The sequence below is a fragment of the Callithrix jacchus genome, chromosome 11, assembly GCF_049354715.1.
Source record: "Callithrix jacchus isolate 240 chromosome 11, calJac240_pri, whole genome shotgun sequence".
NCBI classification, from domain to species: Eukaryota; Metazoa; Chordata; class Mammalia; order Primates; family Cebidae; genus Callithrix; species Callithrix jacchus.
In genome coordinates this window covers 35,281,429-35,295,641 of record NC_133512.1, presented here as the reverse complement: position 1 = coordinate 35,295,641, position 14,213 = coordinate 35,281,429, and the positions used below count along the sequence as shown (strand labels likewise).

General features: G+C 44.6%; 1 long non-coding RNA gene and 1 other non-coding gene across 2 annotated transcripts; both read left to right on the top strand.

Moving 5' to 3' along the window:
• Positions 1 to 8,681: 8,681 nt before the first annotated feature.
• Positions 8,682 to 12,506, top strand: LOC128928409 (uncharacterized). The gene is made up of 2 exons (XR_008473341.2): positions 8,682 to 10,946; positions 11,360 to 12,506. It is a non-coding gene; the product is annotated as an uncharacterized LOC128928409 (long non-coding RNA).
• On the top strand, positions 11,003 to 11,076 carry LOC118144002 (small nucleolar RNA SNORD93). The gene has a single exon (XR_004728475.1). It is a non-coding gene; the product is annotated as a small nucleolar RNA SNORD93 (small nucleolar RNA).
• Positions 12,507 to 14,213: the final 1,707 nt, after the last annotated feature.

Here is a 14,213-nt window from a genome sequence, read left to right as displayed (position 1 = left end):
TAGAGCATTTATTTTTAGCCCTGAATAATATTCCACTGTCTAGATGTACCAGAGTTTATTTATCCATTTACCTACTCAAGGATATCTTGGTTGCTTCCAAGTGTTGGCAATTATGAATAAAGCTAATATAAACATTCACATGCAAGCCTTTGTGTGGACATAAGTTTTCCACTCCTTTGAGTAAACACCAAGGAGCAAAATTGCTGGATCATATCGTAAGAATGTGATACAGCTGGCCTAGAGTTAGAACCTGTACAATGCCATTTTATAAAATGACAAGGACTCCATTCTCCTCACAAGGACTGCTAACCTTGGCTTCTGTAAACTGCTAGTTTACTTTGCAGAATGCAGAGAGGTAAAGCTGCATACCTTCTCTTATCTGTAACTGCCAGAATTGCTGGCCTTTGTTTACTGGTACTGACCAGAGTAAGCACCCCCATATAATTCCATCCTGGAGCCAAGCAACTAAAAAATCTGTGGACCCCACACCTGCCCAGATAATGTATAAACTAATGTTTATCTTGACTTCTATAAACCACTTAAGTGGCAATCTGAATGACAAAAGTCGCCTGACCCTTGGAATGTCCAGAGCCCCCTCACCCTCCTCTCTGCACAGGAGGTGATTTACAGCCCCCGAAATGTCTAAAGACTTTCGTTCCCATCTCCACTCTTCACCCCCACTCCCAAGGTGGTTTTGCAGGTATAAAAAGGTCTTGTCACCCTTCTTTCTCTGCCACGGGTTGGAGAGACATGAGTCCTCCGTGGTCGCCAGCAATAAACCCTGCAATTTGGCATACTTTTGTCTTGGTGTTGACTTTCTATGCTCGGTCCGATACAACAAGAGTATGTTTAATTTTGTAAGAAACCACCATACTGCCGTCCAAAGTGCCTGTACCATTTTGCATTCCCAGCAATGAATGAGAGTTCCTGTTGCTCCACACCCTCACTTACATTCAGAATGGTCAGTGTTTTGACTTTCAGCCATTCTAGAAGGTATGTAGTGGTACGAGTGTTGTTTCAGTTTGCAACAATTGTTTCCCTAATTGCAAACTTGGCATCTTTTCTAGGTTGCCACCCCATCACTTCTGCTGTGCAGCCAGGCTCAAGGAGAAAGGATTATACAAGGGCCCGAATAGCAGGAGATGGGGATTATGAGGAGCCATCTCAGAGGCTACCCACCACCATTGGATTCAGATGAGAATGGAAGCGAGGAATTAGAGACAAATATAGGTGACTCTTTTAAGAATGTTTGCCTTAAGGAGAAACAAAGAAATAAGGGGTTCTTTGCAGAAGGATATGGAGTTAAAAATATTTGTATTTTATTTGTTTTATAGCAAATCTGATCATTCTTATCAATAAAGGTGATATATTTGATATATTTAAATATGTAACTTACTTCTGTTATATACTCTATTCATGTATTTTCTAGAAGTATTGTGAACCACAATGCTCAGGTTTTTAAATAACAAATCTGTCAGGGGATTTTTTTTTTTTAAACAGACTATTTTGTGTCTATATGAGGATCAGAAACAATAGGCTATTTTGTACCCATGTGGGGATCAGAGTGCTCTTATCCCAGGGCTTCTAGGATACTCACATGTGTACCTTCTAATTGCCGAAATCAGCCACTTGGGTTTATTTAAGCAGATGAAACCAATATGCTTCAGCAAGGACATATATTCTCTCTTGGCTTGAAAACAAGCATACAGCTGCTTGGAAAAGGCAAGCTACTGGGCAGAGACCTGCTCATGGCAAACAGCCCAATGACCCCAGTTAAAATGTTACCCAACTGGACTGATCATTTAAATCATAAATAGTGTCTGCAGTTGCTTTATATTCTGACTACACACTGCAACAACACACTAAAATGTGCACTAAACACAGACACAAGGGTTAACGAATGGGCCAATTGATTCACGAAAGCAAATGTCTGAGGTTAGTGTATGGATAACATGTGAGTCTGGGACCCTCCTAGGGATAAGGGTCAGGCAACTGTAGGATATGGGGAGGGTGAAAAACAACACACTTTCCCTTCCTTCCGCATTCAGAACCAACTCAGATATAAGACATAGAATGGAAATTAATGTGCTAGCTTTATTACTGTTCAGATTGTGTCTTCAGAGCTGAGACACCCTACTTCTCGTCCCGGTTTAGACCTTGGGCCACCATTGCCTTATGCTGGTTTTGGGCAGTGAGGGAAGAAAAGAGGAGTGAATCATCATAGCCGCAGCCTTCAAATAGATGTTTCTTCTTTGAGAAAGATGAGCCAGTGGATATTATGGCCAACCTAAGTGATGGCCAAAAATTTAAGCTGGGTAAAATGCAGGTTTATGTTATTGCAGGGTTAATGAGATACTTTTTTTTCTTTTCTTTTCTTTTTGAGACAGAGTCTCACTCTGTCACCTAGGCTGGAGTGCAATGGTGCAATCTTGGCTCACTGCACCATCCCCCTCCTGAGTTCAAGTGATTCTCCTGCCTCAGCCTCCCAAGTAGCTGGGATTATAGGCACCTGCCACCATGCCCAGCTAAATATTTTGTATTTTTAGTAGAGGCAGGGTTTCACCATGTTGGCCAGACTGGTTTTGAACTCCTCGCATCATGTGATCTGCCTACCTCAGCCTCTCAAAGTGTTAGGATTACAGACATGAGCCATCGCGCCCGGCTGAGAGACACTATTTTTTATTACCGTTTTGACCACCAAAAAGCACAAAAGTGGCAGGCCGTACTGGTTCACAACTATAATCTCAGTGTTTTGAGGGGCCAAGGCAGGAAGATTGCTTGAACCCAGTTCAAGACTAGCCCGGCAAAGTGAGGCTAGCTTCCACGGCGAGACCCCTGCCTCTATAAAAAATAAAAAATAAACAAAATTAGCCAGGGATAGTGGCAAATGCCTATAGTCCCAGGTACTTAGAAGGCGTAGGCAGGAGGATTTCTTGAGCCCAGGAGGTCAAGCCAGCTATGATTGTGCCACTGCACTCCAGCCTGGACAACAGAGCAAGACCCTATTTCAAGAAAAAAGAAAGAAAAGCACAAAAGTTAAGGCAGTGACACTTATAATGTCCCCAGTTGACTGACTATACACTGAACTGAGAAAACCCTCAGTAGCTTCCAGGATTATGTTATTGCAGGGTTAATGAGAGACACTTTTTTTTTTTTTTTAGAGACAGGGTTTCGCCATCTTGGCCAGGCTGCTCTTGAACTCCTGAACTTGTGATCCACCTGCCTCGGCCTCCCAAAGTGCTGGGATTACAGGCTTGAGCCACCGCGCCCGGCTGAGAGACATTATTTTTTATTTTTTGAGATGGAGTTTCGCTCTTGTTGCCCAGGCTGGAGTGCAATGGTATGATCCTGGCTCACCGCAACCTCCACCTCCCAGGTTCAAGCAATTCTCCAGCCTCAGCCTCCTGAGTAGCTAGGATTACAGGCATGTGCCACCATACCCAGCTAATTTTGTATTTTTAGTAGAGATGGGGTTTCTCCATGTTGGTCAGGCTGGTCTCAAACTCCTGACCTCAGGTGACCCACCCGCCTCAAACTCCCAAAGTGCTGGGAGAGACACTATTTTTAATTCCTTTTTGACCATGAAAAAAAGCACAAAAATGGCCGGGCAGTCACTCACCACTTTACCCCACCCTGTTTCCTATGGTCCCATCAGAGAAAATAATAGTCTGCCCCAGTTCACATTGAAAACAGGGGACAGACAGAGGATGGAGGCCAACAGGACCACCTCAGTTTGCATGATTTCAGCATTTATGTTAGCACAGAATTGTACTGGAATTCTTTCCTTCTCTGGAAAGGAATGAGAAAAGAATGAGTAAAAGGCCCAGCGCATTGCCTGGGAGAAGCTCCTCTGCAGAAAAGCATGGGACTGGGGAAAAGGCTCCCCACTAACAGCAGCAAAACAAGCCAGAAAGTGTGCAATGCCTCCCAATGCCCTGGGATTCCTACCCTCCAAGCACAGATGCTCCTCACCTGACAATAGACTTATGTTCTGATAACCCCATTGTGAGTTTAAAATACGGTAAGTTGAAAGTGCATTTAAGGCTGGGCGTGGTGGCTGACGTTTGTAAGCCCAGCATGTTGGGAGGCCAAGGTGGGTGGATCATGAGGTTGGGAGTTCGAAATCAGCCTAGCTAATATAGTGAAACCCTGTCTCTACTAAAAAAGAAAAATTTAAATTAGCCGGGTGTGGTGGTACACACCTATAGTCCCAGCTACTCAGGAGGCTGAGGCAGGAGAATTGCTGGAACCCAATAGGCAGAGGGTGCAGTGAGCCAAGATTGAGCCACTGCACTCCAGCCTGGGCAACAGAGTGAGACTCTGTCTCAAAAAGAAAGAAAGAAAGAAAGAAAGTGCATGTAACTTAATACGCCTAATCAAGCCAGGGATGGTAGCTCATGCCTGTAATCCCAGCACTTTGGGAAGCCAAGGCAGGTGGATCACAAGGTCAGGAGTTCAAGACCAGCCTGGCCAACATAGTGAAATCCTGTCTCTACTAAAAATACAAAAAATTAGCCAGGCATGGTGGCTGTTGTAACCAAGCGAGTTAGAAGGAACACACCACGCTCTGATTTCCAAATTCATAGTCCTTTATTGATTTGCCGGCAATGGAGAGACGGCTAATGCTCAAAATTCTCTTGGCCCCGAGGAAGGGGCTTGATTGTCTTTTATACCTTGATTTAGGTAGGGGACGGGGAGCCTAGCTGAAGTGGAATTTTACAGAAGCAGAAAAGCAAGTTAGAGGAAGGGGCTGTAGGCACAGGTGTCACCAAGAAGAGGGGTGTTCAGCCTCCTTCTACACAATGATCAAAGGGAAATTTTTTTCTTACAATAGCAGGCAGGAGTGGGGGAGGTGTATGCCAAGCAGGATGCAGTTACAATGGTTACAAGTGTTAGGAACAGCAAGCTTCAATGCTTCTAAGTGCAGCATGACCCAGTTATGCACTCAGAGGTGCTGTGATAGGGAGGGGGAAGCCAGGTTGGAGCTAAGATGGATTCAGTGATGCTAGCCCAGGGTAGGTTATTACAGTGACAGATGCCTGTAATCCCAGCTACTGGGGAGGCTGAGACAGGAGAATCACTACGTGAACTCGGTAGGTGGAGGTTGCAGTGAGCTGAGATCACACCATTGCACTCCAGCCTGGGTGACAGTGAGAGACTCCATCTCAAAATAAAAAAATACACCTAACCTATTGAATGTTCCAGTGTAGCTTAGTCTACTTCAAATGTGCTCAGGACGCTGACATTACATTACAGTTAGACAAAACAATTGAATGCAAAGCCTATTTTAGAATAAAGTGTTGAATATCTCATGTAATTTATTGAACCCTGTACTGAAAGTGAACAACAGAATGGTTGTGTCGATACTTGAAACACACTTTCTACTGAGCTACCTATTGCTTTTACACCCATCACAAAGTAAAAAAAAAAAAAAAAAAAAATCATAAATCAAACCATCATAAGTCAGGGACTGTCTGTAGTTCGCCACATATGTGAAAGACAAGTCAAATAGATACCAAAAGAAGAAAATTCAGCAGGATTTATCAAGCATTGACAATATGCAAAGCCCTAGGCTAGGTACTGGGAATACGGGAATAAATTCACACTCTAAGTGACCAAGCCTGGGATCAAACCCTACCACTGTCTCATTGTGGGCCTTGAAGAGTTTTATGGTATAAACATTCAACTACTTTGGAGAATAATCCTTCTTTGATAAGGATATTTAGATAAGGAGTTTTTCCCCCTTATCTAAATATAATCTAGGCATTTACACTGAATTGTGGGGATTCAGTAGAGAAGGAAACAGAGTTTCCACCATCATAACTCTGCTTTTGGAGAACACTCTAAGACCAGCTCCACCCACCAGAGAAAAATTCTAGATGGGGCCGGGTATGGTGGCTTATGCCTGTAATCCCAGCACTTTGGGAGGCTGAGGTGGGCGAATCACTAGGTCAAGAGATAGAGACCATCCTGGTCAACATGGTGAAACCCTGTCTCTAAAAAAAAAAAAAAAAAAAAAAATTCTAGATGATATATTAAAGTTCCCTGCACTCTATTATCCTATGATTTTTCTTTATTTTTTAATTTTTTTAGAGACGGGGTTTCACCATGTTGGTTAGGCTGGCCTTGAACTCCTGACCTCGTGATCCACCCACCTCAGCCTCCCAAAGTGCTGGGATTATAGGCATGCACCACCGTGCCTGGCCCCTATGATTTTTCTTTAACTCTCTTGGCCTCTTGCTTCTTTGAGCTCCTAAATTTCATGCATTATATGAGTTTCCTTCTGGTCATGCTACACTTATTGTACCTATAGGTACATCTTCCCTCTGGAAGCCTTCCCTGTAGCCTCAGCAGGCTGGGCTTTGTGGTTTTGTGCTGTGCTCTTGGCACTCTTCGTGGGTTCTGTCAGTGGGTGAATCTCATTTTATATGCCTCATTTGAGTGCAGGGGCAGTTTCTCATTGAACTTCACACCCTCTAACACCAATCACAGTACCTGGAATAGAATAGGCACTTAATAAATACTTGTTGCACTGAGCAATCTGTAGGGGCCAAGATGGAAAGTTTTCCCTTAGCCCTCTTAAGTTTCACTACAAAATCTACTTGCAAAAGGCAGATTAATTGGAGAAAAGGCATATAAATGTATTTAATGTATATACCTGGGAGCCTTCAAATGAAGACCCAAAGATACAGAGGAAATTGTCCATTTTTCTGCCTAGGTTCAACAAAGTATGGGCACTGGTGTATAAATATGATTGGACAGAAAGGGTATGATCTAAGACTAATAGAGAGGGAAAACCCAGCAAGTCTGTCTGTCTAGATGCTTCTTGGCCTCTCTGAGCACACACCCTTTCCTTCTGGGTATGGACAGGAGCCCCTCTGGAAATGGGAGTCTTATGACCTACAGTCAAACAAGGGAAGTCAGATAAGTCTTTATGGCCAGATTTTACACAGAATAGCAGAGGGAAAGTGCCCACAGTCACGGTATTAATTCCCTAGGGATGCCTTTACAAAGCACTTGGTGACTTAACAGAAATGTCTTGTCTCACATTTCTGGTGATTCGAAGTCCAAAATCAAAGCATCAGCAGAACCAAAAGCCAAGCTCCCTCTGAAATCTGCAGGGGAGGATCCTTCCTTGTCTCTTCCTAGCCTCTCTCTGGTTGTGGCAGGCAATCCAGCCGCATTCCTGGGCTTACAGCTGCGTTACTCCTATCTGCCCCTGTCCCGCCACATTCCCGTCTTTCTCTGTCTTCCTGTGGCATTTGACACCGTGTGATAAGGACATCAGTCATGTTGAATGAGGGTCCACCCCAGTGACCACGTCTTGACTTGACTATATGTGTAAAGATGCAGTTCCCAAGTTAGGTCGCATTCATAGGTGCTGGAGATTAGGTCTTCAATATGTCTTTGGGAGTGGGAACACAGTTCAGTCCGTAGCACCCCTGTTGTATGGGTAGTGCGCTTGGGATCCAGCCAATAGACCTGTTTATTTACTGCAGTCAAAATACCTTCTCCCCTTCCTCCTCCCAGCCCAATGACACAGAGGTGCTTTGTGGGCAAGACATTTGCAGGGCGTGGCCATCATTCTAAGCATGCGGAGCTCCAGGCACCTTCCAACCTCTCTTCAATGAGTTTGCGCCCCCGACCCTCGCTAATGTCCTAGGGAGCCAGTCTTCTGTTACGTAATTAGACAAGTCTTGAAATAAGCACTCAGGGGCGTGGCTGAAGACTTTAAGAAACACCAGGCGGCCGAAGCGGGTGGATCACGAGGTCAAGAGATTGAGACCATCCTGGTCAACATGGTGAAACCCCGTCTCTACTAAAAATACAAAAAATTAGCTGGGCATGGTGGCCTGTGCCTGTAATCCCAGCTACTTGGGAGGCTGAGGCAGGAGAATTGCCTGAACCCAGGAGGCGGAGGTTGTAGTGAGCTGAGATCGCGCCATTGCACTCCAGCCTGGGTAACAAGAACGAAACTCCGTCTCAAAAAAAAAAAGAAACACCAGGCGGCCGGGCGCGGTGGCTCACGCCTGTAATCCCAACACTTTGGGAGGCCGAGACGGGTGGATCACGAGGTCAAGAGATTGAGAACATCCTGGTCAACATGGTGAAATCCCGTCTCTACTAAAAATACAAAAAATTAGCTGGGCATGGTGGCGCACGCCTGTAATCCCAGCTACTCAGGAGGCTGAGGCAGGAGAATTGCCTGAACCCAGAAGGCGGAGGTTGCGGTGAGCCGAAATCACGCCATTGCACTCCAGCCTGGGTAACACGAGCGAAACTCCGTCGCAAAAAAAAAAAAAAGAAAGAAAGAAAAAAAAAGAAACACCAGGCAAAGGGGAGAGGAGGTACCAGAGATACTCAACATTATTTGAGTGGCAGTAGCTTCTTGTGACCCTCGACGAGATAGAGACATCACAGCCGACGAGAGTTTGAGACAAATGATCCCGAGTCCACAGACTCCCCAGACTCGGAGGCCGGGGCAGAAGGGGACCCGGGGCCACGTTGGGTGGGGGGGAACCCAAGGCGGGGAAGGCCCGGGCCGCCGGCAGGGGGCGCGCGAGGGCCTCCGGGCGCCGCGAGTGGGGCGGGAGCTGGGGCAGGAGGGGCCTTAGCGCAACTTTTTGGTTGGTGCCGCCCTGCCCAGGCCCCTTTTAAACTTGATCTCCGCGGTTCCCTTCCTTTTTCTGTCGCGGCGGGTGACTGGGTAAGTGGGCTCCGACCTGCCGGACGCGGGAGCCGGCCATGCGGCTCCAGGTCTCCCCATTGCCCTTTATCAGCGCGCCCCTCGCGGCCCCCTTGCCCGCCCCGGCCTCGGCCCGGCGCCGCGGGGAAGCCTCCGTTAGGGCTCCTCGGGGGTGGGGGGGCGTCCTCGTGGCTCCTGGGCCCTTCGTCCTGGGTTGGGACGGCCGGTGTCCTCGTGCGCTTGAAGGGGCAGCCCCCCTTCCTCGAGGATCTCACCCCCACCCAGCAGAAGCTGCCAGGCGCCGGTCACCGCCGGCCCGAGTCCCTGCAGTCCACGGATCCGGCCTACAGGCAGCTTTTAGTCCCTTTTCAATTAAAGAAATGGTTGCATTTTGAGGATCAAATTCCGACCGCGGGCGGAGGCGCCGAGTCCCGGGTCTCCAGGTTCTTGGCGCACCCGGGGCTCCCGCCTGACCGCGCGGGCAGACGTCGCCTATTTAGGAAGTGAGTGAGATCCGAGGTCTGAAGCGCTTTAAGATTTCAAGGGGGGCAGTATAATAGCGGGGTCACCAAACGCACGGAGGTCACTTCACTCGCGCAGCCACCAGCACCCACCATCAGTGCGGTTCAGTCGCTACTGGCCTGCAGTCGGATAATTTAAAAGGCCCGGAGGGACGCGTCTTGCTGGAGCGGAGGCCGGCAGTGAGTTGAGCAGAGCCCTGTGAGCCCTAATAAGGGAGCCTGCGGTTTCCTCCTCAACATGTTTTTCAGCGTGGCCAGAGCGTTGTACAACACAGGGCCAGCTTCCAACATTTTCAGTGTGAGGAGGCCCTTCCTGGTTTTCTGTCCTGGGAAATGTTTGAACTACTGGGTTGCCTGGGACAAGGACAAGGCGTTGAACGCCTAACGTATGTCTGCTAAGGTGCAGGAATACGCAAGGCTGCGCTAGAGAACGTTTGTCTCGGGAAGGGGAGTTTTTGGAGCGGCTCTCTTAATTGTTCATTACTGGTACAAATTGCCATATAAAGGGATACTTTGCAAATTTAATAAAATCAATAAAGATCTAAATTTAGATTTGAGTCATCAAAGGAAAGACTCTTTGTGGCTATCATAGGTACCACAGTTTTCTGTTGAAATGTGAAGCTTGTGGTTTGTGTTTTCCTCAGTTGTGAAAGATTGCTGCCTTTTTAATGAAACCAAATGCTACCCATTTTACCATGCTTTAACAAGGAAAACTTGAAGGTTTGCAGTCTAGGTTCTAGGCACCTTTTTTCCAGCGTTATAGATGGGCCCAGAGCATAGACAATTTTCTTTCCCTGGAATAGCTCCAGCTCTGGCGAATAGCCACATACAGCACAGGAAGATGGCAGTGGTGAGGCTTTGTTTTACCATTGCTTTATGTATTAGGGATTCTTATTGAGTCAAATTGTTTTAACTATTCAGTTTAAACTGTGAGAGACACCATGTCAAGGAAGCAGCGTGAGCTAGTGGCTACTTAAGGATTGTGAAAACTGAGCAAGTTCCCAGAACCAGAAACTTCTCAGCTCCCCTGAACTCAGCCTCAGGGTAAACGAGTTTAGTGCTTCCTTTGATTTTTTTTTTTTTTTTTTTTTGAGACTGACTCTAGCTCTGTTGCCCAGGCTAGAGTGCAGTGGCACGATTTCAGCTCACTGCAACCTCTGCCTCCTGGGTTCAAGTGATTATCCTGCCTCAGCCTTCTGAATAGCTGGGATTACAGGCATGGCTACCACACCAGGCTAATTTTGTATTTTTAGTAGAGACAGGGTTTCTCCATGTTGGCCAGGCTGGTCTCAAACTTGTAACCTCAGGTGATCTGCCCACCTCAGCCTCCCAAAGTGCTGGGATTACAGGCATGAGCCACTGCACCCAGCCTATTCCTTTAATCTTTAAATCTGTGGAAGGTTGTTTTGTTTATCCTAGGCAAATATTGTTGGGATAGTGTTTCTTTTCCAAAATGTATAGTATTTGGTGCTGATGAATGGAAAGATGGTGACTTGACCATTTTTTCTCCAAGCTGGAAACTACAAAAGACTCCCAAGTGCCAGGAAAAATTTGGAGAATGTAGCTTTGTACAGGAATTGTATTCAGAGATAGCAATTTATTTACTCATCAAAGGTAGCTAGTGGATAGCCACTATAGAGACCACTCCATGAAAAACAAAATTGCATGATATCCTTAACATTGTCTTTCACTTTTTTTAACCAGGTGTGGTGGAGTTTCAAGATGCTGATTAACTTAAGGTATGGGCCAAATGGAAAGAATTTGGGTTAAGTTATTAATAGTTAAATTGAAATCCTGGCCAAGGATGAGAACTCTAATCTGATTTCATATGCTTCTGCTCTGATGGATTAAAGGATTTACCTGAGGCCAACTTGATATGCAGGAATTTATTAGATGGAATCACACCACTCCCCCTTTAAATAAACATGGGGAAAAGCTCTTAGTAAATAGATAATACTACTAAGTCAAGAGAAAAACAGGATTTTGAGTAAAAAAAATAAATTCAGATGTCACAACATTGTGTAAGACAGCAACAATGTGTAAGATACTGGGGAATATTATATACTTACATGCACAGTTTTCATAAACATAGTCTAGAGAGTACTGTATCTTGCTATTTAGTAATACCTACTGTGATATTTTTTTTTTACAGGTCTGGTGCTTGAAAGAATCAGTGAAGCTTTTCAAGTAGATGAGATATATTTGGATATGTTACCTTTAGTATCTACAGAATAGAGGTGGCTTTTTTTGGTTGTTCTTTTCATAGTGGTAGCAAGGGTGAATTTTGAGATGGCCCCAACCATCTATAAGAATATTACCTGACAGTTTTGTGTCTCTGCCTTATAGTTGAGTTGATCCTGTAGAAAACTTTTAATGGAATTCAATTTCATTATTTAGTTTTTCTATGAACCAGCTGTGGTCTGTGACTTGACAGTGTTAATACCAAAGAGCAATACCTTAATCACCGTTCATACACTCAACAAAGACATGACTTAACTCTAAAGATTGTTAAGATTGTTATTTTATAGTATAATTTTTTTCTTTCTGTAGTTTATGAGATCTGAGTCTTTTTAAAATTTTTTTTAGGCTCCACTCTTATTTCCCAGGCTGAAGTACAGTGGTGCGATCTCAGCTCACTGCACCATCTGCCTCTTGGGATCATTCTCCTGCCTCAGCTCCCTGAGTAGCTGGGATTACAGGCACATACCACCACGCCTAGCTAATTTTGTATTTTTACACATTTTTGTTTTGAGTCGTGCTAGCACCCAGGCTGGAATGCAGTGGCACAATCTCGACTCACTGCAACATCCACCTTCCAGGTTCAAGTGATTATCCTGCCTCAGCCTCCCAAGTAGCTGGGATTACAGGCTAATGTTTGTGGAGATGGGGTTTTACCATGCTGGCCAGGCTGGTCTCAAACTCCTGACCTCAGGTGATCCGCCTACCTCGGCCTCCCAAAGTGCTGGGATTACAGGCACGAGCCATCACGCCCACCCAGTATATTCTTAAAGTATCTCACTTTTTAAAAAAATTGGTTTGTGTATTTTATGTGCTTATACATTTTTCCATAGTACTGTAGGTCATTTTAGTGATTAAATTTGACACTTGACAGAAAAACAAGTCAGTGAGTTCCGTAGGATCAAAAAGGGGTTGATTGCAAATGGACAGGAGGGAATCATTAGAGTGATTATACAATTGTTCTGCATCTTGATTATGGTATGACTGTATTTGTCAAATCTTAACAGGATGAATTTTACTGAATGTAAAATCATACTTCAATAAACATTACTTTATAAAAACTTAACCCTCCGTGGCATTTCAGTGGCGTTTCTGGTGAAGTCTATGTATGGCAAGGTGGTTTGGGGGTCATTATTTACATTAACTGCCAAGTTGAAATAGCAAAAATGCATCAAAGTCACTCTTGGGACATAAGTCACAGAGGTGACTCATGCACACAATAAATACTTGAGAAGCAGGGCCAATGGCAGTTATATATCAGCACGCTCATCAGTACTGTGAAAATTCCTCTTCTGGACGGCAACAACACTGCTGTATCCACTTCACAGCAGCATTTTTCTTTATGTTCTTCCCATGTATGAAACCAACCTAAAAATAAAACTGTCTCATGTAGTGGGGCAGAGCCAAGAAAGCCAAAGGGTGCTGGATTTGCAGTCCTGAAAATCTAGTGGTCTCTGGATCACAGCAGCAATTTAAGTCTCATCTGTGATGTGTCCATTGCAGTGGCTATGAGGTGGCACAAAGTAGGATATGGAAAATCTGTTACACGTGCGGTTACTCTGAATACTATGGCTTTCCTGCAGTATTGCTTTCCACATTGGCTGTTTCCCATTCCAAGAAAGCTTAGGATGTTCTTGACCAATACTGGCTAACCAAGAAATTAGAAAAATGAAAGGACGCGGAGTAATTGGTTTGGGGTTGAAACGGGTTTATGCTGCATAAACCACATGGTTGACTCTGAAAGACTGGCTGAAAAGAGCCAGTCTGCGTTCCTTGTCCTTACTGCCTTAGAGTAATCAAGGATGCTTCTTAAAAATGATAGATTCAAGTATGGGTTGTGAGTCATTGTTCTTTTCTGTATGTAATAGGTCTAACTGCAGGGCCTGTTGAGCCCTGCCCTGACCAAGTATTTGCTGACATAACAGTTGTCATCTTGCCTGTATGAGCAAAGTACTTCAGATGTCCCTTACGATTCTAAGTTTGATACCTTCCCTGCCACTCCCTCACTACCAAATCTCCTTAACTTATACCCTAGGAATGCAGAGTTGTCCAATATAGAACCCTGGTTAAGCATAGCATCACCCAGGAAAATGGAATGAGTGGTTACAGTCAGTGCCACAGTTCTGCAGAATCAACTTGCCTTCCTTAGTACAGTGCCCAGTCCATAAAAGCAGAAATGGACTATTAAGCCACCATTTTTTACTCCAGCGCCATGAAGAGAAGTAAACCTGGAGTTGAATGAAATGTTTTCGTTTAAAGAGGACTTAAACTAATTTCAAGTGTGAAACTTGGGCATGTGAATTTTTAATTATGACTATAAAAGAAATTGTCATTAGAATTAATTTTTATGCTAATGGTTATGATTTCATTGAAAGTAGAAAATCTTATTTAAGAACTCTGGTCACCAAACCTTCCCAGGTAGTGACGTAAAACCCAGTGTAACAATTGTGGTATTGACATGACATGTCAGTTCATGTAGATTGAGTCACAGTTTGATTTCAAGAATGGCCATATCCCATTTTATCTTACTCTGCAGTGTTTCTAAGCACTTGAATACAAATAGACTGTTTCCTTAAAGTAGCCAAATCTTTGCAGTTCAAGTGAATATTCCAGACTAAAATATGTGTCTTTTGAAGGTCCTTAAGCCTTAGATATTTAATTATATAATTTGGCAAATGTTTACTGTTTTGTTGTGTTAAGTCCTGTGAGAGAGACAAGTCCTACCTTTCTGCAGCTTTCACAGTGTGACTCATTTCAGTATGTAAGTC